Source organism: Hyla sarda, chromosome 1 (genome assembly GCF_029499605.1).
Source record: "Hyla sarda isolate aHylSar1 chromosome 1, aHylSar1.hap1, whole genome shotgun sequence".
NCBI classification, from domain to species: domain Eukaryota; kingdom Metazoa; phylum Chordata; class Amphibia; order Anura; family Hylidae; genus Hyla; species Hyla sarda.
In genome coordinates, this window is record NC_079189.1 from 160,926,772 (window position 1) to 160,947,943 (window position 21,172).

Sequence of the window (21,172 nt, forward strand, 5' to 3'; positions counted from 1 at the left end):
ACATTTTTGTTCTTTATATATCCTTCACTAGAACGTAGCTGCCAGATACTATTAAAGAAAGAAGAAAAAAACTTCAAACTTCAGTGAATTAAATTGGCCAGCCAACATATGACCAAGCAGCCCCGCAAGCAGGCACAAATCAGGGCAATAATTGGGACTGTCCATAAAGCAGGTGCTTTGACTGGCATTGGTTTCATTTCATTCAAAGGGGCTGTGGGATGTAGGAATCACAAGGGATTGCAAATAAACAGCACTGACAGCAGTGATCTCAGTAAGCGAAGGGGGGTAAAATCAGACTGTCTTTTTATATTATGAAAGTACGTAAATGTACCTTTTTAAGCTGTGGCTACACAAAGCAATGTCTGTGAGCTTAGGTTTATTTTTGATATGCCAAGGGCTGTATTCTATTCTTCCTTGATAAACTTCCCCAGCAGCCATAACAAGCTTAGAATAATAAAGAGCACTAGCTCACATGATGGGACAAAAGATTTCTGGAATAAATGGATTAGAGGACATTGTAGTCACTACAACAGACCTAATTCACAGCAATATTCTCTTTCCCCCAAATCTGCCTTACAATAAAATACTATTGTAACGAATGGTCAGGGTGGATTTCCAGCATTGAAATTGGGTTTTGTTTTAAAGAAGCTCGCAGAAATGTTTCGTCATGTGATCAAGCTTTGGACTGAGTGCAATTTAAAGTTAACCCTGTTGTGTTCCTACACGTTCGGGTTTTGTGATATGAGTTTCAGGCTAAAATCCCAAGTAGATTTAAAGGAGAACTCCTGTGAAAATTAACTTATCCCCTATCCAACAATGTACTCTACCGGGGACATTTATCAACGTTGCTTTGGTAAGCGAATTCTGCAGGCATTTCTTTTTTTTTTTTTGCTTTAGTTTTGCTTATGTATGACATATTAATTATACTATCACATGGGGTTGATAAATTCGGCACACAAAAGCAAAAATCAATAAACCACTTTTGAATACCATTTTTTTAGCACACATAAGCAAAAACCAATAAATCACTTTTGAATACCATTTTTTTTAGCACACATAAGCAAAACCAATAAATGACTTCAGAACACCAATTTGCAGCTTTGAAAAAATATATATATGTGTGTTTATAAAAAAAAAAAAAATACCACTTTTTTCCCCCTAAATGTACTAACTCATTTTTTTTTTTACTTCTCATTTCAGATCTGGGTATCCTGTGGATTAATTTAGATTTGGAGGAGTACAGTGACCAGCGTTTTTTTTTTTTTTATTATTTGTTTAATGTTAATAAAATGGTTAATGAGGGCTTTTTTGGGGGGGGAGTGTTTTTTGGGAATATTTTTTTTTTTAAATGTGTTGAGTTTTTTTTTTACTTGACAGACTTAGTAGTGGAAGCCGTCTCATAGATGGAGTCCATTGCTAAGCCGAGCTTATCGTTAGCCACAAAAAAAGCTAGCGCTAACCCCCATTTATTACCCCGGTACCCACCGCCACAGGGCTGCTGGGAAGAGACGATACCATCAGGCTGGAGCGTCAAAAATGGCGCTCCTGGGCCTAGGCGGTAAGAGGCTGACATTTTTTAGGCTGGGGAGGGCCAGGAACAATGGTAACATCAGGCTGTTGCTGCTTGGTTGGTATTTGGCTGAGAATGAAAATAGGGGGAACCCTATGCTTTCTTTTTTTTTTGCATAAATAATTAAATATTTTTAAAAAATGCATAGGGTTCCCCCTATTTTTATTTTCAGCCAAATACCAACCAAGCAGCAACAGCCTGGCATTACGATGGTGGGCGAGAACCATTGTTACTGGCCCTCCCCAGCCTAAATAATGACAGCCTGTTACCACCTATACCACCTAGGCCCAGGAGTGCCATTTTTGATGCTCCGGGCCTGTTGGTACTGGCTCTTTCTGGCACCCCTGTGGCGGTGGGTACTGGGGTAATAATTGGGGTTAGCGCTAGCAGTTTTTGGGGCTAACGCAGGCTTAGTATTGGACTCTATCTATTAGACAGCTTCCACTACCAAGCCTGTCAAGTAAATAAAAAAAAAACACAACACACAAAAAACACTGCCCCACAAGCTGTTGTTAACCATTTTATTGACATTAAACAGAAAAAAAAAAATGACAGGTATTCAGACCAATCAGATTCACCCTGCCCCTGCCCATATAAGGGAGCGGTGGCCATTATTCTTCCTCTTGTTCCTGGGCTGCAACCGAGAAGGGCCTGAGCCTTGTGGCGATGGCTGATCAATGCTAAATTGAGAGTGTATCAATCCCCAGACACTCTGCAGCATCACCGGACCTAATCTAACCCCTAAATCCGGACGGATCTGCAATATCTACCCTAAATTCAGAGACTTTCTAAATACCTCAAGGTCCGTGACAACTGTCAGTCACTGAGCAATATAAGGACTGTTATATTAGACTGTTACTGTGCCTTGGATGTACCGTAAGCATTTAAGTAAAGTTGTTCAAGTTCAAGTTAAATCTCCTTGTGGACCTTCAGTCATTTCATGCACCTATCGTTAATGGGAAGGGGGGTGATAGGCCGGAGAATTACCTCAGCATACTAGCCCTCAGCCTGGCGTCACGAACAATAGGGTTAACATTAACCCCTCATATACCGATACAACATCCCCACTACTATATACCCCCCAAGGGCCACCACAAATAGATTTATTGTCGGGGCGGAGCCTGACCGCGGAGCTGTATGGCTGCTTGACTGAAATGCTCTCCACAGCCTAGACCTGAACCTGCTTAATACAGACTCCAGCAGCTCTCAAAATGGGCAAAATAGACAAAGAACACCCAGGTGTCACCCCAGGCACCTCTAGGACCAACAAAAGTCAGGCGGACATGGCCAAATACCTTAAGACGAAATTACAGCAGAGCCCTGCGAGGCCTCCCAAAATGGCGCCGACTCCCGCCAATGGTGCTGACAGGGAGGAAGCCTCAGAAGATGAGAGCTATTGTGGCAGCCAAGCGGACTCGGGAGGCGAGGATCCGAAACTCCATCTGACAAAGACTTTTCTCCGCAAGACTGCACAGCAAGCTGTCGCCAAGGCCATACAATCCGCTTTCGTACCGGTGTTGCAGGAGCTGGCAGACATAAAGACGGAGGTACGCCATGTGGTCTCCCGCACGGAGCATCTAGAGACAGCGCTGGCGGACACGGTGTCCTTCTGTGACTCTACAGCGCACCAGCTACAGCATCATGAAAACCAGCTTAATTAAGCGTTTCTGCTGTTGGAAGACCAGTAGAATCGCAGCAGGAGAAAGAATGTAAGGATTAAAGGGGTCCCAGAGTCCTATGCAGCCGAGGCCTTACCCGAAGTCACCACACAGATATTCGCCACCCTGCTGGGAGAGGAAAGAGCTGCGACAATCGTAATTGAGAGGGTACATAGAGCCCTCCGGGCCAAGCCCCCACCAAATGATCCCCCCCCCATAGACCTGATCTGCGGACTATTGAGTGACCTGGACACGGCTGCCATTCTAAGAGCGAACAGGGAAACGGAGGACCTGCGCTTTGAAGGTACGCAGATTAAAATCTTCCAGGACATCGCACCCTTCACGTTAGCCAAAAGAAGATTACTTAATCCATTATTACAAAAACTCAGAGAAATGCATCTGCCTTACATGTGGCTGTTCCCGTTCGGCATATCCATTCTGAAGGGAGGAAGGAGAATCTCCATCAGATCTCCAGACGAGCTGGACAAAGCGTGGACCCTGCTAGAAATAGAACCCATTGACATCCCTTCGGGTCTCCCAGTCAACATGTGTCATTCTCTGCTGCCGCTGCCGAAGCAGATACGGGGACCGCGACCGGAGAAGGTTAAATCACCAAAGGCCCGCAAACAAGCAGCCTCGTTTTTACATTGATACATGCATTGGACATTTGACCCCAGGACTGAATGTGTCAACACACAATTCCCCCAAGCTATCTCTCGCCTGAGTATAGGTTAGTTGCTCATGTACTTTAAGGTGTTCTGTAAGTCTGTTTTCATTTAGGCTGTATCACTTATACCTAGTTAAAATTTCATTCTAAGGTTACTATACAGGTCAAATCGGCTGTCGGTTCAGGAATATTACCGTGACCCCCATCCTACACCTTTTCTCTTTGTAGACATTCTTCCTACTTAACGAATTGCTCATCTTCCTTTAACTAAATTTCGCTCACTTCGCTCGCTTTTGTGAGCGTTTCTCTCCTTTCAGCCTTCTCGCCTCTTCCCAATTCTTTTCCCACTTGCTCTACTTACTCCTTGCTTTCTCTTTCTTCTTATTTCTCCTTCCTCTCATCCTTCTACCCCACCCCTTCTCTTACGCTGCTCTGTTTCAGGTCTTTCTCCCTCACCTGGCTTTTAACTTGTCTTCCCTTTTGTGTTGATCCTTGCCCTACGGTACTCGTCTTTGTCTTTTTTCTCTACCCTTACCCCTCTTTGGTTTCTTCACTTTTTATCCAAGTTTTGTCTTGTCTAGTCTCACCCCGTTTTCACCCCCTCCCTCTTCAGTCCCAGAGCCACAATTGTCTACAATGGCCTCACTCAAGTTGAGGACATACAATATTGATGGCTTTAACTCACCCTGCAAACGTCATGGGGTTCCGTCTCTGTCACAGAAGGAGAAAGTGTCTATGTTATTTCTACAAGAGACCCATTTTAAAAAGAACGGAGTCCCCAAGCTCCCGACTAATTACTTTTCCCATTGGTTCCACAGTGGAAGTACAAATTCTTCGTCCAGAGGTGTGTCTATTGCACTGCAGAGAGACGTCCCCTTTACACTCCTCGACCCCTTCGACTCAGCGGACGGGAGAGCACTATTTATAAAAGGTAAGGTGGGAGCCGTGACATATACCCTTGCATCTCTATATGCACCAAACAAAAAACAGGTTCCTTGGCTGCTGGGAACATTGGAGAGGATGCGGGCCTTCGCGGAGGGTCCTATTATAATAGGCACTGACATGAACGTCACTCTGGAGCCTCACATGGACTCCTCTATGCGGAGGTCGGTGACTCGGCCAATTGACCTACGCACTCTAAGAAACAAACTGAATGAGTTGGGTCTGAGGGATGTGTGGTGCGTACACAACCCTGGTGACCACACCTACTCCTTTTTCTCATCTACCCACCAATCAGAGCAGAGACTGGATTACCTTTTATGCCATGACAGCCTCCTACCGTCAATTCACAAACCCACAATAGGACCCAAAACACTGTCAGACCACTTGCCGGTCACAACCGCATGTACGCTTTCCCATCTCCCTAGATGAGACTGGACATGGCGGTTAAACGACTCATTACTTTCACACTCAGACACAGTGTCCAGCCTCACATATCAGATACAGGCATCCTTTGATATAGATCTATCCCCGGATGTTTCCTGGCCAATGGTATGGGAGACGCACATGGGGCATCAAACTAGGCACCAAACTCAAAAAAGATCACGCTCAAAAGGTTTCCTCTCTGCTGGGAAAGCCAGCGGAGCTCGAAAACCGCTCGCGATCCCCATACTCCCCTGCCGTTGCCCGGGAACTCACCTACATCAGAGAACAACTGCGTGATGTCCTCAACCAGAAACATGCTGACTCAGTTATCTGCTTCCGTCAAAAACTATTTCAACATGGAGACAAGGGGGGACAACTTATGTCGGCAATGATCAAAAGCGTAAGGACAAGACTTTAATTCCCACCATAAAAACAGACGCAAACCAATCAGTCTCAGATATCAAGAAAATAATGGAGGCTTTCACGTCGTATTACAATGAACTATACAATATCCCATCCCATTTCCCAGATGACACACAGTCAACTCGGGCAATTCAGGCGTTCTTAGACTCTTTAGATTTACCCACCCTTACGGCAGAGGAAGGCCTATCCTTACTGCAACCATGTACAGACGAAGAAATACACAAGGTACTAATGTCATTCCCCAATGGCAAAAGTCCGGGCCCCGATGGTCTAAGCTTAACTTATTACAAGACGTTTAGAGAGGTTGTGATCCCCAAAATGAAACACTGGTGTAATGCACTACTGACAGGCGGTAGACTGCCCTCTCAGGCGCTAGAGGCACATATCACGATTCGACCTAAAGAAGGGAAGGATCATCTCCTTTGCTCTAGCTATAGGCCCATATCGCTTCTCAATCTAGATGTAAAGGTATGGGCCAAGGTTCTGGCGCTGAGATTGAGCACTTACCTGCCACGCTTCATACACCCGGACCAGGCAGAGTTTGTCACGGGTAGGGAAGGCAAACACAATGCCCTTAGAGTGATGCATGCAATGCATTATGCTCAAACTTCCAATACGCCACTGGTCCTTCTCGGCACCGATGCTGAGAAGGGTTTTGACAGGGTTTCTTGGACTTATTTGAACCATGCTCTGACCTCCTTTGGCTTTCCTTCGGCTTATGTATCAGCTATCATGTCACTCTATATCTGTCTAAGTGCATGCATCAGAGTGAACGACACTCTGTCGCCCTCATTTCTCATCAGAAATGGTACTAGACATGGGTGCCCCCTATCCGCCTCATTATACATATTGGCTATGGAGACGTTGCTACAGGCCCTCAGGCAGGACAGGTTAATAAAGGGAAACAGCCCTACCTAGAATACAGAACATACTTGAACATTACGGCACGCTATCCAACTTCAAGGTCAACTATACAAAATCGGAAATACTAAACATATCCCTGCCCAAGGAGAGAGCTGCATCGTTGCAAGTCTCCTCACCCTACAAATGGCCGATCCAACCATATCACATACCTTGGCATAGCCTTGCCACCGTCCTTAACAAATTTGTTCTCAGCCAATTATATTCCCATGTACTCGAAAATAAAGAAGCAGATAGAGAATTATAAATTGCCTTTTCTATCTTGGATTGGTAGAAGGAATTTATTACAAACGTACATTATGCCCACTATCTTATACCTGTTGAGAATGGTACCAATTCACCTGCCCAAAAACCATTTGCTTCAGTGGAAGCGACTATTCTCCACGTTTTTATGGTCGGGAAAGAAGCCCCGTCTATCATATTTTCTTTTACTCAGATGTAAGTCGAGAGGGGGCTTGAATTTACCAGATGTGGAACAATGGTATAAAGTTACACATTTACAAAAATGGGCGGAGATACTTTCCATCACCAGTCTACTTCAGGGCACATCGTTAGAATCCCATCAATTGAAACTGCCCCACACGCCTCTGGAAAGAGTAATATGGCTCCCCTCAAAGGACCTGACGTCAAAAATTTCCAATCCCTTGTTAACAGGCACGCTCCTACTGAAGAAGGCATATAATAGACTGAACACCACCCGCACCACTGACAGACCCCCCCTTGTCACCGGCACTGCCCAGCTCACTGATACCATACATACTAAAGCAGCGGATCTCGGTTGTAGACGGGGTCTAGAGACATCTCACACATGTCCCACTGAAACATTTATGCAGAAATGCATGTCCACCTACCCAGGAGGTACTCCAGGAACTGCTGCCAACAAAAAACCTCAATTTCTTACAATGCCACCTCATTAGGGGTGCTTGTGCATCACTGTTGAGGGGATATGTCATAGGCTCCGACCTGTCGTGGGTTGAGAGACTTGCTTTGGCGACCACATCAGTGGAAACTAGACCAAGGCTCTCAACGTTTCGCTCTTGCTTTATGGAAGATGGGAGTGGGACCTCTCCACTGTATCTTGCATCATGGGAAACAGAGCTGAATGTTACATTGACGGATGACGAGAAAAAGACATTTTAGCTAACTCACGGGGGTTTACTAGGTGTGTCAAGCTTCAGGAGGGACACTATAGGTTACTGACAAAATGGTGCAGAACACCGGAACTGCTTCACCACTGGGGACTGTCACCATCGTCAAAATGTTGAAGATGCCAGAATGATATTGGATCCCTCTCACACATATGGTGGCACTGTCCAATCTTGAAGGACTTTTGGGCTGGGACGGAGGAGACGATGACGAAAGTGACAGGAGATGTAGTTAGACTGACGCCTCTCCAGATATTTATGGCCTGCCCAGCGCGAATTGCCCCCTCAGCTCCAAATCTCTGACAGCACACCTGCTTACCGCTGCGAAAGCTCCCATCCCTTTACATTGGAGACAGACTACACCTCCCACGGTAGATGAATGGATAAGCAGGGTCTCCCAAATATGCTGACTAGAGGAGCTGACAAGCTGGAATGACCCTGGAATGACCATTCACATGACCGATTTCTGCGACTGTGGACTCCATGGTGGACATACCTGACCCCGCCCTGATAACATTTATTCCCCTACGACATACGGACGATCTTGACTGAGAGGTTCCGCTCTATGTGACCAGACTGCTCCTATCTCCTCTTAACAGACCTCTGGCACTCCCCCTCCTCCCCCCCACGTACCTGTACCTTTTGTTTCCACCTCCCCCCCCCCTCCCTATTGTACCCTTCGCTCCCAGCCCACCCCCACCCAATGTGGATGTAATCCTCCTTGCCCTCTGCTCTCTTCCTTTACTAATCTCTATCTATCCTCTTTCTCCACCTCTCTCTTCCCTCGCTCATACTCCTACTCTTCACCCCCGTCTCACATTCTTTAATCTTGCATATGTTTACTGTCCCTTCCCCTATTAGTTTATCTTAGGCAAAGATATTATTGCTATACAGTTACTGAGTTTATTACTAAGGAACATGTGTACCATCCTCTACTGTCACATTTAGCAGAAGGCACAGAAGTCCGACTTTATTGTGGAGGCAGAAATTTGATGCTGACCTCACCTCTGGGATGCCGCCGGGTAATGCCGGGGGCGCTCTGGGCCAAATGCAATTTCACACCCCTGGATACAAAGTCCAATTGCTCGATTTGATGTGACTCTGTGTATGTTATGGATTGTATGGCACATGCTTACTTATTTCCTACTTGTTTTGTTGTTATTATGAAAAATCTTTAAATAAAGAATTGAAAAAAAAACAAAAACATTTATTGTCACCCGCCCGCGCATCTCCCGTGCCACATGACTACAACTCCCAGCATGCCCTTACAGTAAGGACATGATGGGAGTTGTAGTCATGTGGTGCAGGAGATGTGCGGGTGAGTGACAAGCTTGTCACCTACCCCCTGCGCACGACTACAACTCCCAGTATGCCCTTACAGTAAGGACATGCTGGGAGTTATAGTTGTGCGACAGGAGCGGTTGATCAGCTTGTCACCCGCCCGTGCAGGCCAGGGAAGCGGGCGGTAATGCACTCTGCTCTCTGGCTGGCAGTGATCAGAAAATCCCTGTAATTTCATAATTCTCGCCGGGCCCCTTGACACGGGACCCGACGGGAAATTTGAAATTACAGTTGACTCCGCGGCGCCGTGGCAAAGGGAGTCCAGGCTGACATAACACTGCCCGGGACTCCTGCAGCCAGGCCGGGAGATGTGCAGGAGCCATCCCTGCCATCTATCAGCATGTACTGCAGCGCTGAGGGATGGCAGGGATGGCTCCTGCACATCTCCCAGCCTGTCTGTGGGAGTCCCTGGCATCTGCAGAGTGATGCCAGCGTGGGCTCCTTTTAACATTTAATGGAGCAGCTGTGTTTTTCAAGTCCCAACTGTAAGATGAAATTTTCTTCCGGGTCCCGTGATTGGCTGCTCGGTCCCGGGACCCAGCGGGAAAAGTGAAATTAGAGTAGGGACAAGAAAAACTCAGTAGCTCCAAGGTATTTTAAAAGGAGCCCGGGCTGGCATCACTTTGCAGCCGCCCAGGCTCTATCTGATTCTAAACCCGCTATTCTAACTTAATGAGGGGGACACTGCTTTACATCCCCCCTCATCTCCCATCCGCCACCTGCTACAAGACAACAACTCCCAGCATGCACTCACTGTAAGGGCATGTATGGAGTTGTAGTCTGGCAGCAGGTAGCAGACAGATGGGAGATGTGGGGGCGGGTGGGAGGAAAGGGGGGGGACATGTAAAGCAGTGTCCCTGTTATTAAGTTAGGGTTGAGGGGATAGAATCAGATGGAGCCCGGGCTGCTGCAGAGTGATACCAGCCCGGGCTCCTTTGTACAGTTGTTATATCATATTTCCCGCTGGAGCCGCGATCATGGCTGCCAGCGGGAAATATAAAAATCAACTCTCCAAAGCTGTTTTGTAAGCCATCTCCGGGCTGGCTTACATTTACGGTGTTTTGGAGGGCTAGTGACTTTTTGTGCGACTTTCGCACTTGATAAATCCCTGACCACTGTAAATGGAAAAATAAAATTCACTTTCATAGGCTCTTTTGTAGCTTTTTGCTTACAGCCAAAAGCCGCAAAAAAAATTTGCTTAGGTTCTAATGTGACTTTTTGTGCGACTTTTGTAAGCAAAAAAAGAGCTCTAAATCCCTTGATAAATGTGCCCCTATAGGTTTTCTTATGATTTATTTTGAAATAATAGTTTTCATTATCATACTCCCATGATACTATGCTATGCCATTTACTGGCGTTAAACCAAGCATTTATAAACCAAGAAAACCAAGCATTTATAAAATGTACTACCAAAGTCTCCTATATAAGTTCAAAGTCTTTGAAAGACAGAACCTTAAAAAAATGGATCCTACCAACAAAATATCATTGCAATATTATATGACATAATAACTGACAGTGAGGACACATTGGAAACCATACTAATATTGTAGTTTATGCTGTAAGATAAATATGTATACATATGTTTCTGTTGCTTTTTCTAAATTTGACACATCTGTCCACAGAAGGAAGACTAATAAAATACATGGACTTCAGATCTGACCCTATTTCCACATTAAGTTTTTTTTTTTATATAAACTTAACACCATACTGCTATCACACTGCATCACATATCAAAACCTGTGTAAATGAAAACTTGACCAGTTGCCCATAACAACCAATCAGATTGCTTCTTTCATTTTTGTAAAGGCCTCTGAGAAAGGAAAGAAGCGATCTGATTGGTTGATCAACTTTTCCTCTGGACAGGTTTTGATAAATCAGGCACTGCACTTTCTAATATACAAAGCAAAACTACATCTATGTCATGAGTATTTGTTTGTATTATTTATTAAATGAAAACTCAAATTATAGTGGTTCTCTACACTGATTTTTTAATTAGAAAACAACAATTGCCCAACCTTTAACCCACAGAATGAAGATGCTGGGCCCATTTTGGGTCCTAAAGTAAGTGTTGGGCAACTGGTGCCTTGTTTGTAATGCCAAAGCAAATCTTGTAAAAGCAAAGGAATACATTGGTCTAGATTTACTATTGTCAATGCACAACTTTTGGGCAATGTAAGTGCAAATTTTTGACACAGTTTAAAGTTGTTTTTGTTAATCTCTCCGTAATGCCAGCATTGAAACAATACACCTTGACTTACCTACTGCCGCTCCACTGATGCCGCTGGAATTGCTGCCCATCCTCTGGTGTGGTCTTCTTCCAGCTTTTGGGGGGACAACATGTAACATTTCCGCTCAGCTAATTGCAGGCTGCAATGATGTCCTGCATTCGGCTGGTGAATTTCTTTATTTTACTGCAAATCCTAAAGAGGCACTATTCAATAATGCAGATGACCTATGAGATTTTGGTAATATATTTCTCAGAAAAAGAAAGTATATTTTTTATAGAAAGTGTCATGTATACAGTTGGCCACTTGGGGTCGTCCAGGTTGTCATTGAAGACAAAACACACAAAAAGCCTTTACTTTGCTCTCACTTGGTCCTCGAACCCCCTGGTATGACTGCTTCAGTGCTGCTCAGCCAATCACTGGCCACAGAGTAGTGTTGCTCGCGAATATGCGCAATGCAAATTTTATTTGCGAATTTTGCATATTCGCGAATTCGTGAAAATTCTCGAATATAGCACTATATATTCGTAATTACGAATATTTTTTTTTTTTTTTACAGTACACATCAAAGTGATCATCCCTAAAGTGATCGGGCTAAACAGACTGACCATTATTGAATGTACACACTTTAACACCAGGTTCACATATCAGAATTTTTGTGCCGGATTCCGCATTGGAATTCAGCACAGAGATTCTGCTGCAGCAGAGTTCCATGGAATTCAACAAGATTCTGATGCTCGGTGGAATTTCTATGCAAGATGATACATATCATTCTTTGTGCGGAGTCTGCACAGAATGCATAGCCATCTATGAGAGGGCACATACCTGTGTGGTCCTAGCACCAGCATACAGTGGGGATAAAAAGTTTGGGCACCCCAGGTAAAAATTTGTATTAATTTGAATAAAGAAGCCAAGGAAAGATGGAAAAATCTCCAAAAGGCATCAAATTACAGATTAGACATTCTTATAATATGTCAACAAAAGTTAGATTTTATTTCCATAATTTACACTTTCAAAATAACAGAAAACAAAACAATGGCATCTGCAAAAGTTTGGGCACCCTGCAGAATTTATAGCATACACTGCCCCCTTTGCAAAGCTGAGACCTGCCAGTGTCAGGAATTTTTCTCAATCATCATCGGAGAAGATCAGGTGATGTCAGTCTCAAAGGTTTTAAATGCCCAGACTCATCTGACCTTGCCCCAACAATCAGCACCATGGGTTCTTCTAAGCAGTTGTCTAGAAATCTGAAACTGAAAATAGTTGACACGCACAAAGCTGGGGAAGGTTATAAGAAGATAGCAAAACATTTTCAGATGTCAATTGTCATTTACCATGGCAAAATATGTATTCATGTTGCATTGTGATTGCTTGTCATTTGTGATACATGTTCTGCAAAATTTCTATCGGTATGCACCTGTTAATTCCATTACACACCTATCTGCATCGCTGAACATTTCAAAGAATCCATTCTGTTTGGTCTTACCATTCGGAGACAACAATCTGAGCAATAGCATCCAGTGGCCGAGGGGGGGGGCAATTAATTCTTTTTTGATCAGGGCACCATGGAGCCTACATGTCTATCCAGCCTGGGTATAGGTGTGACTAATCCTAGCAGGGGGTTCATTAACACAGCTGCCCTATGATAGGAAAGGTAACACCTTCACAGCCAAGCAGACTCCAAGGCCTGATGTCAATAGATCAATTGATGAAGATGCCATATCTTCCAAATATGAAATATGGGGGGTTAGGGAAGTGCGTCTCTGGTCCTATTATAAATGGTTGGATTCTCCATCATATTACCTTTAAAATGAGTCCTCACATGACCCTTGTGTATTGATCTCTGCCTGAACTGTATGCACTGGGTAAATCATACACAATAAGGGGGTCATGTCAGGTACCCCTAGAAAGAGGATTTGATAGAGAATCCAAATATTAGAAGATTATGTGGGTGCCTGGCCCATGATAGAAGATATTTCCTATTCTTTGGGCATAAAGGCATCATAAGGGAGTGGCAACATCTACCTTTCCTCCTTGTCCTGCCCAGGGGCTGAACATAGAGGTGTCTCTTGTCCATAGAAGGGTATAAAACTGCAGACCTGGAGGGACTAGGGGCGCTTGCATGGGGGACAAGATCTAATTTTGGATGCCAGACGCCATTTCCTACCAGACCACATGGGATAGAACTCTCTGTAACTTTCTGTAAGTAAGGATTCTATGTTTTTCCCATTTATTTTATTTTCTGTGTGGTGAAACTTTGTCTTGCTAACATCTATTTGTACATATACTGTGAATATTTTTCTTTCATAATAAATCATTCATTTATTAAGTACCGCCTTATGTCTGGTAAAACGGACGTACATTGTCCTTGAAGAGATTGCAGTTATAGTCTTAAATTTACTTCAGCTACATTATAGATTTGGATTAATCTTTTTTCTGTTTTTATATACTTTTTCAGTCTAGTGTTGACATATAGTGATTTTATAGATAATCCTACCACCCGCACGTCGCGGTTCGTGACATCAATATCCTTTGTTCGGAATGTAATTAAGAAATGGAAGTCATTAGGAACAGTGGAAGTGAAAGCAAGATCTGGAAGGCCAAGAAAAATAACAGCTCCCAGGATTGTGAGATAAACAATTCAAAACCCACGTTTGACTGCACAATCCCTCCAGAAAGATCTGGCAGACACTGGAGTTGTGGTACACTATTCCACTATAAAGAGATACTTGTACAAAAATGTTCTTCATCGAAGAGTCATCAGAAGAAAACCTCTTCTACGTCCTCACCACAAAAATCAGTGTTTGAACTTTGCAAATGAACATATAGACAAACCTGATGCATTTTGTAAACAAGTTCTGTGGACCAATGAGGTTAAAATTGAACTTTTTGGCCGGAATGAGCAAAGGTACGTTTGGAGAAGAAGGGGAACAGAATTTAATGAAAATAACCTCTGTCCAACTGTTAAGCATGGGGGTGGATCAATCATGCTTTGGGGTTGTATTGCAGCCAGTGCAGGAAACATCTCACGAGTAGAAGGAAAAATTTATCAAATTTCAGCAAATTTTGGATGCTAACTTGATGCCATCTGTGAAAAAGCTGAAGTTAAAGAGAGGATGGCTTCTACAAATGGATAATGATGCTAAACACACCTCGAAATCATAGGGGGATTACATCAAGAGGCATAAACTGAAGGTTTTGCCATGGCCTACACAATCTCCTGACCTAAACATAATTGGAAATCTATGGATACAGTCCAGAAATCTCAAAGAACTGGAAGACTTTTGTAAGGAAGAATGGGCAAAGATACCTCAAACAAGAATTGAAAGACTCTTGGCTGGCTACAAAAAGCGTTTACAAGCTGTGATACTTGCCAATGGGGGCAGTACAAGATACTGACTCTGCAGGGTGCCCAAACTTTTGCAGACGCCATTGTTTTGTTTTCTGTTATTTTAAAAGTGTAAATGATGGAAATAAAATCTAAGTTTTGTCGACATATTATAAGAATGTCTAATCTGTAATTTGATGCCTTTTGGAGATTTTTCCATCTTTCCTTGGCTTCTTTATGCACATCAATAAAAATGTTTACCTGGGGTGCCCAAACTTTTGATCCCCACTGTATTGTGTTTCATAGTATTTCATAGTTCACACTGTATTTCATAGTGTGAACATTTTTAGATTTATAGATGATATAATTGATTTATCTTTCTTTTCATTTTATTGATAACTGCTGTTGGATTGTAGGTGTTGACAATACATTTCCGTGCCCAGTAAATTTAATAACCGTGCTAAGTACGATAACCTTTTAAAAAGAACATAGTATAATGTATTAGAAACTTTTAGAAAAACAATAAGGTGTCTTGTGTGCTGGTAGTTCATCTTAGATAAGAAATTAGGTCTTGTGTACTGTTCTTTGACCCCAATAAGGCCCAGGCACTTAAAATATATGCTCCATTTTTTATGTTTATATTTTGTGTCTGAATTTAGAGGAGACTTTCTTTTGAAGATAAATTCCACTGTACCACTGCTTCTATTTTAGATGAAGGGATTGGGAATGAACTCTAAAAATCAGCAATCAGGATGATGCTTGGAGGCAGCTGCTGGCAAAAACAACTGCTTCACTTGGACATTTTTAAACACTAGACTTATCAAAGGAGAAACCATCTGCTAACCCTAGCAAAGGTTTATTTATTTCATTCTTTTTTTGTCCATATTGTTCTCCCTGAGCTTGTGCGATTTTGTACTTACTCAAGGACTCACAGGAACTCTGATGCCAGGGAAGTGCAAAAGAAATAATTTGTGCTCGAACAGATTGAGAACTACTGGAGTTAGAGCTAAACATAGCAATTTCACATTGAGATGTCAGGTTTACCATGTATGTAAAAAAAGAAATTAAAATGAAGAGAAACAGTACGCTGAGTTATTGTATCTGTTACAGTAAAAATAACTGGTACATGTCACTGCAGGAAGTGAGCATTAGTATTAGAATATGTATGGAGAGATTCAGATTAAGTAATTGTTAATAGTTTCCAGGACATTTTACACTATAACTATATATATATATATATATATATATATATATATATATATATATTATAGGTTGTCTATAGACTGGAGTACCTTTCTAGGAAATCTGTCAGATGCAATTCACATTCCAAACTGCTAACAGTTTGGAACATGATTTGTACACATGGCACTGTAATATGGAGGGGCAAAAGAGTATTAAGTCAGCGACCAACTGTTCAAGTTCTCCCACTTAAAAAGACGTGAGAGGCCTGTAATTTTCATCATAGGTATACCTCAACTATGAGAGGCATAATGAGAAAAAAAATCCATAAAATCACATTGTCTGATTTTTTAAGACTTTATTTACAAGTTATGGTGGAAAATAAGTATTTGGCCAATAAAAAAAGCTCATCTCAATACTTTGTTGTATACCCTTTGTTGGAAATGAGGTCAGAGGTCATGTTCTCTGTAAGTCTTCACAAGGTTTTCACACACTATTGCTGGTATTTTGGCCCATTCCTCCATTCAGATGTCCTCTAGAGCAGTGATGTTTTGGGGCTGTCGCTGGGCAACACAGACTTTCAACTCCCTACAAAGGTTTTCTATGGGGTTGAGATTTGGAGACTGGCTCGGCCACTCCAGGACCTTGAAATGCTTCTTACAAAGACACTCCTTCGTTGACCGGGCAGTGTGTTTTGGATCATTGTCATTCTAAAAGACCCAGCCACGTTTTATCTTTAATGCCCTTGCTGATGGAAGGAGGTTTTCACTCAAAATCTCATGATACATGACCCCATTCCTTCTTTACACAGATACACAGATCAGTCGTCCTGGTCCCTTTGCTGAAAAACAGCCCCAAAGCATGAAGTTTCCACCCCCATGCTTTACAGTAGGTATGGTATTCTTTGGATGCAACTCAGCATTCTTTCTCCTCCAAACACGAGTTGAGTTTTTACCAAAAAAGTTATATTTTGGTTTCATCTGACCATATGACATTCTCCCAATCCTCTTCTGGGTCATCCAAATGCTCTCTAGCAAACTTCAGACGGGCCCGGACATGCACTGGCACTGCACAGTTTGAGTCTCTGGCAACATAGTGTGTTACTAATGGTAGCCTTTGTTACTTTGGTCCCAGCTCTCTGCAGGTCATTCACTAGGTCCCCCCATGTGGTTCTGTGATTTTTGCTTCACCCTTTTTGTGATTATTTTGGCACTAGGGGGTGAGATCTTGCATGGAGCCCCAGATCGAGGAAGATTATCAGTGGTCTTGTATGTCTTCCATTTTCTAAAAATTGCTCCCACAATTGATTTCTTCACATCAAGCTGCTTGCCTATTGCATATTCAGTCTTTGTGCAGGTCTACAATTTTGTTTCTGGTGGTCTTCGACAGCTCTTTGGTCTTGGCCATAGTGGAGTTTGGAGTGTGACTGTTTGAGGTTGTTGACATTTGTCTTTTATATTGATAGCAAGTTCAAACAGGTGTCATTAATACAGGTAACGAGTGGAGGACAGAGGAGACTCAGGTCTGTGAGAGCCAGAAATCTTGCTTGTTTGTAGGTGACCAAAAACTTATTTTCCACCATAATTTGCACATAAATTCTTAAAAAAAATCTGACAATATGATTTTATTGATTTTTTTTCTCATTATGTCTCTCATAGTTGAGGTATACCTATGATGCAAATTGCAGGCCTCTCTCATCTTTTTAAGTGGAGAACATTCACAATTGGTAGCTGACTAAATACTTTTTTGAGTACTCCATATGCAGGGACACACTGGTGAAGGCAGTGAGCATTTCCAGACCCAAGCTGTTTCTCTTGCCAGAGGTGTCCTAGTGGCAACACCTGAATTGGCTTTGTTTAGTATGGATCCTGCAGCCCTGTGAGCCCACCAATAACTCCCGGTAGTAATGTTAAAGGGGTACTCCGGTGGAAAACTTTTTTTATTTTATTTTTTATCAACTGATGCCAGAAAGTTAAACAGATTTGTAAATTACCTCTATTAAAACATCTTAATCCTTCCAGTACTTATTAGCAGCTGTATACTACAGAGGAAATTCTTTTCTTTTTGGATTTCTTTTCTGTTATGACCATAGACACCTCTGTCCATGTCTGGAACTGTCCAGAGTAGGATAAAATCCCCATGGCAAACATACGCTGCTCAGGACAGTTCCTAAAATGGACAGAGGTGTCAGCAGAGAAAACTGTAGTTGTGACAGAAAAGTAATCCCAAACAAAAAGAATTTCCTCTGTAGTATACAGCCACTAATAAGTACTGGAATGATTAATAATTTTTTATAGAAGTAATTTACAAATCTATATATATATATATATATATATATATATATATATATATATATAAAGCAAAGAACAAAAAGCGCTGAATGGGCCTTAAAATATGCAGTGTGAGTTATAACATACCTGAAAGTGGTGAGATAGATGACAGTTGGTAATAAAGTGCATACGTGACTGAGTAATTTTAAGAGGCTGGAAAAATATTCGTATAGTTACCAAAAAGTGATAATTAGGTATAGATTGGAAATTATTCACACAAAAAAAGAGGGTGCATACATGGCATATAAAGTGCATAATATGGTGCAAAATTGGTATAATGTGCATAAGGTAATATTGATACAGGAACCTGGTAGGAAGACAAATGGATGAATGTGAAAGTTATAGTATCAGACTACTGTATTATAGACAAGAATTACCCCTATGTAGTTCTAGGTTATTTAATATGGGGGGAACAGTAGTCTTTAAGTCTCACTGCGGAACTTACAGTGTGAATGATTTTGCTGCGGTATGGCTCTGTGCTATTGTGAAGAAATCCTCAGTATGATCAAATAACATATGACATGCGTAGCAACGTGCACCTAGATACAGTCACTGTGTGCACTAGTATACCTATTGCAAGACATGTAGTGTATATAGCTCTGCTTTAGTACAATTTTATGATATTATAAGGAAGTCCTCAGTGTGGCCAAATGACTTATAACGTGCGCAGCAGCGTGTGCCTGAAATGGTTACTACAGATAGGTGGCAAACAATATGTACACTAATGTACTTGCTGAAATCTTCATCCAGGTAGGATCTGTGCAGAGTCCAGTGATGCAGTGATGTTCCGGGTGCCTGCGGGCACTAGATAGAGAAATAGAGATGTTTTGCTGGGTTGCAGGATTACACTCCAGCCGGTGGCGTCTCTACCGCAGTGTTTCCGGCTTGAGAGTTAGGCCGATGTTTTCCGGCTATGCAGTGGCGTCACTTCAGGGTTCGTTATGGACCAAAAAGCACTCCAACGCATTTCTGAGACAATACAAAGGTCTCCTTCATCGGGGATGTGGGTCTGGACCTCATGATTACCTTATATATGTTCCCAAAACGTTTTCCTCCTATCAGGTGTTAATTTGCTGTATTCTCATCCTTTGCATCATTTATTTTCATGTTCAAAATTGAGCGTTTTTTTAAATTATGAGCTAAAAAGTAAAATAAAAATATTTGAATTGCTGTATTGATGAGTCATTCATTATAAAAAGCCAAAGATCTCAAACTCTGCATTTAATCCATGTGAGATCATCGTGTTTAGGTTAAATTTCCATTTAAATTCGGCCCTAGACATTTGGGATATAAAATTCCCTCCTCGCCAGTGGGGGTGGATTTTTTCTATACAGGAAAAATTTGTACCCCTGGGATTTTGTGTGTGTCTTACTTCATAGTGGAGGGATAGGGGGTGTCCCTCATATCCCTTCCGTATGTTGTTCACATGTTCTCCTAATCGCACTTTGAGGGCCCTTTTGGTGCGGCCTATGTAGAGCTTATCACACGGGCACCGTATAGCATAGATGACTCCACATGTAGTACAGCTTATGTGTTTTTTTTTAATTTTATATTCTGTTTTGTCATTGCCCCTATGGTTAGCAATAGACGTCAAGGGGGTTACATTGTGGGTTGCTCTACAGGCATATTTATTTTTCCCAATAGTGGGAGCTACAAGGTTGCCAATATTTTGGGCTATTCTAAATACAAAACGTGGGGCTGGTGGGATATATTCTCCCAGAATGTTGTCATTTTTTAATATGCTCCAATGCTTCTTCACTATCTGTTTAAATTGGAAGCTGTGGTTGCTGTGTTTTGTAATGGTCATCTTAAACATGGTGTTGCCCACATTATTACCAACTGTCATTTATCTCACTACTTTCAGGTATGTTATAATTCACACTGCATATTTTAAGTCCCATTAAGAGCTTTTTGTTCTTTGTTTTATATATAGTTCACAACCTTCTGTATGAGACACAGCGACTCATATGTACAATATAGCTGCAGTTTGGGCACACAGCTCTCCGTCATTTGTGCTAGTGTTATATATATCTTTTGTATAGTTCACTTTCTCTATATACCTGTATAGCACCCAGCAGCAAAAATATGGACCTTTGGTTAGACAGACGTGACCGTCTAATCAATATTTAAAATTACTTTCAATACACCAGTAGGGATTTATCACCCATGACAAGTACTGAAGATGAGATTACTCAAAGCAAAATCAATTAAAAAAAACTGGATTGGCTACTAATATCCGAGATGCGTGACCTATGGGGAGTAGCCACCCTAGAAAAATATTTAGATCAAAATATGATCCCAAAAGGTCTAACTGTACACAGGGCCCTATCAGGGGACCTAAGTGACAAGGAAACCCTCAAGGAACACTATGTTCCATGAATTTTCAAAACAGGTCATCCTGTTAGTTATTTATAAAAGAAAATTAGGTTTATTAAAGAAAAACCAAATAGCCCAACTATTTGATTAAATAAAACCACATAAGGACAATATTGAAATAACCAATTTATCTAGAAATATTAAAAGATGAGTCAGACAGAAGGAAGACAAAATTATCCGTAGAAAGGAGCTGAAATTGATGAGGGACTCCACAAATAGTCCAACATTAAAACAATGTAACACCAACTTTCAAAGAATGGATGACTTGGAGACTATAGATGAGGTGATTGAAGATATGGACACCACTGGCTCTCAAAATATATAAAATTACATAGAATTATCTCTTCTCACTATCCATGATCCCTCAACCCAAACAAATGACACCATTCATAACATACCATTATCCCCAGAGATTATAGTTTGAAAAAACATAGAACAGAACACAAGGGAAACAACTCCAGAAGGAACCATAACACATTTAATAGATATGGAATATAACATAGTTACAGAGAACAGATAATGTAATAACCCAAGAGAGATGGGGAATAACTGGGGAAGGGTCCAATTCAGCAAGGATAAAACCAAAACAGCAAAAACCTACTACATCAAATATAAGACAAGTGGTGAAAAAAAAACCTCAAATA